A 3,083-nucleotide genomic window follows, 5' to 3' on the forward strand; every position below is an offset into this window, starting at 1 on the left:
TTTGTTATGAATATGATTATGCTTGTGTGCACATGGGTGTCAGATTTTTTCTTTCTTGTCTTATATCCTGCGCAGAACCCAGACATGTGGTATTAATAGTCAACTTTCTATCATAGCATGTAGGTCACAGGATTTCAGGGAGAAGAGAGAATACCCTCCAATGACTTTGCTTTGTGGTTGGGGAAAAGGATCAACACGCATTCAATCATATGACGGTTAGTTGGTAGACGTGTGCCTTTATTATACTTAAATTGCAGATGAAGTATGGTTTAAAGGAATGTGTGAATGATAAGAGGACACATGGTAGAATGTGATGACTAGCTTTATGTGTCAGCTTGGATTGGCTGGAGTCCCCATTATTCAATTAAACAAAAGTGTAGATGTTGCACTAAAAATTTCATGGGTACTGTTAGCATTTGTAATCAATTGCATTTAAGAACAGCATATTTCCTTGATAAATGGGGAGGCCTAATCCCCTCACTGAATAGCCTTAAGAGCAGACATTTGGAGGGTAGAAAATGCAGGAGAAGAGATTCTCCCTTAGAGGTTCTGTAACATCTTTGTTGTGCCAGGGAGACCCCTTCCCTATTTCTGATCGGTTAAGCTACAGGATCATCAAGTTGTGCTCTTTTAAGGAACCAAGTCTGTGTAATGTGGTTAAGCAGCAAGGAACACAAAGCAAGCAAAAAGGAACAGCAATGGGGAGAGAGCAGACAGCCTGGGGGACAGGCAGCTGATAATGACTTACATGGATAGTCAGAGCTACAGCTGGGTAAGAGGAAGGTAGGAATCTTGGGAAAGGGTGTGATGGAGAAGGGAAGACAGTCTGATGCACAAGAGGATGAGAGCAGGAGACTGGCAGTGGGCAGTGAAAGCGGGAAGTGGGCAGAAGACAGCAGACAGGAGAGATTGAAACGATGGTAGGCAGGAGGCTGTCGGGGCTTATCCTTGCCCCCCACAAGGGTTAGAGGAGCTTCCTGAGATGCAGGTGGATTCCATTCTTGGACATCAACTCAATTCTTGGATTGGGAACAGGGACCCTGAAAGGATCTGGTGCCAGCTCAAAGCAGAGTGGGGTCAGGGCCACCACCACCTTCATCTCATTCATGGCAAACTGCTTCCTGATGCAGTTCCTGGGTCAGGGAGGGAAAAGGAAATGAGAAGTGGCCTCTACCTCCCTGCCAGGAACAGCACATTCATGGCCCTCCTGCATGGGCCCAGCCTGGATCCTTTTTCCTCAAGACACACACACATCTTTATGCCTACCTAGCCTTGCTTGTTTCACTCTCTTCCCTTGACCTTTGACAAAAACCTACACTCTTCCAGGATTAGCTTCTATTCCTATCTGTTCTCTCAGCAGGCATGAAATACCGTTACAAGACAGTCAGCACCTTATGCCTCAGGGCTAAGTCTAGTGATTACTAAAACTGTCAATTATTAATTTGTTTGCTCTCTGTACAAGCCGTTTCTGGTTTCACAATGGGGACAGCAGGACAGGGCACCAGAGGTGGTGGGCTGGGCCATCCTTCAGGCCCTAACCATCTGGGGCACACAGGGGTCCAGATCCTCAAAGGATGGACAAGACAGAGTTGGGTAAGGAAGTCAGAATGGCACAGAGAAGCTTCTGCAGGGGGAGAGCCTTAGTGACGCTCAACCTGCTGCACCATCACCTGCCAGGTTGGGTCCAGACTCCTGCCTCCCCCTCAGCCCCTCAGTCAACCAGCTGCTGTAGTCTTCCAATTCTACTGCAAAAATGTCTCTGCTTGCCATCCCTCTACCTCCTCACCCAGACTTTTCTGTTCCCAACCTTCACTCCATTCCCATGAAGCCTCAGCCAAGCTCAGAGCCTTCCTCGCCCTTCATCACAGGTACAACATGTCCACATGCCTCAGCTGACATCAAAGTCCTCTCTCGGTTGTTGGCTTACTCACTTGTCACCTGCTCAACTCCTCCTCCTACCAACTCAGCTCCTGCTGAGGAGATCCCAGAGAATGCCCTCCCTCCACCTCTGCCTGTCACATGCTCAAGGCTAAGGGCAATGCCAGCTTGCCTTCATCCCCACTTCTGCCGATTGTGCCTCTTCATTCCTGGACCCTGACATCACCCTAATACTTTAGTCAAGGACACATAATTTTCTATTTTGGACAGTGCCAGGAACATAGAGTTTCCTACAGTGGGGTTAATTAGTAAATGAGTGAGTGCACACAAAAAAGTAAGGAAGAAAAGGAGGGAGGGAGGAACAGTGGGAGGAAGGAAGGAAGGAAGAAGGGAGAAAGGGAGGGAGGGATGGAGGAAGGGTGGGAGGAAGGAAAGAAGAATGAAAGAAGGAAAGAAAAAGCGAGAAAGGAAAGAGAGAGGGAAAGAAATAAATAAATTAAGGAAGGAAGGAAGAAGTCTCATTTGAGTGGGGGCATTTATTTCTTGACTGTGAACTCCTGGAGGCAAGGGCCGTATGCCATCTCATAGCAGAGGACTTGGCACACAGAGACAGACTTAATAGGCAGTCTTAAAACTTAATGATGTTCTTGAACTGAAAAAGAAACCCACCTTGAATGGAATAAAATATGAGTAACCATTAATTCTGAGCTAGGAACTGAGCTGTTTAGCCCTCTCCTGTCTCTACTGGCAGCCACATGACTTGCACCAATGTCTAGGAGGACGGACTCAATCCCAGGGAGAAGCAAATCCTGGAGCCAGTATCCGGAAGCACAATTTGCTTAAAGGTGTGGTGTGAAAATGGGTTCACTCTGTATGTGAAGGATTGACAGATTCCTGTATTTGGAAAAAAATGGTTTTCTAGTAACTGCTTATAACGTTTCCTGGAGTTACTATTCATAGTATACTCTCAGCAGCACTGGAGGATTTCACAGTAGCCACGCTAGACAATAGTCATCCCACTGAACAGCTACTTCATGTGTGCTACACCAGGTAACCTTCAAATGCCACATGTTGTATATATACAACAAACTGGATTTTCTCCCCAAAGCAATTTAATGTCCTCATTTTTAAATAATTGCCCATTTGATTGATTTGATTCTAAATGCAATAGTAAGGTATGTAGAGCCCAGATCAGATGTACCAAT

This window comes from Mustela nigripes, chromosome 14 (genome assembly GCF_022355385.1).
Source record: "Mustela nigripes isolate SB6536 chromosome 14, MUSNIG.SB6536, whole genome shotgun sequence".
In the NCBI taxonomy this organism is placed as follows: domain Eukaryota; kingdom Metazoa; phylum Chordata; class Mammalia; order Carnivora; family Mustelidae; genus Mustela; species Mustela nigripes.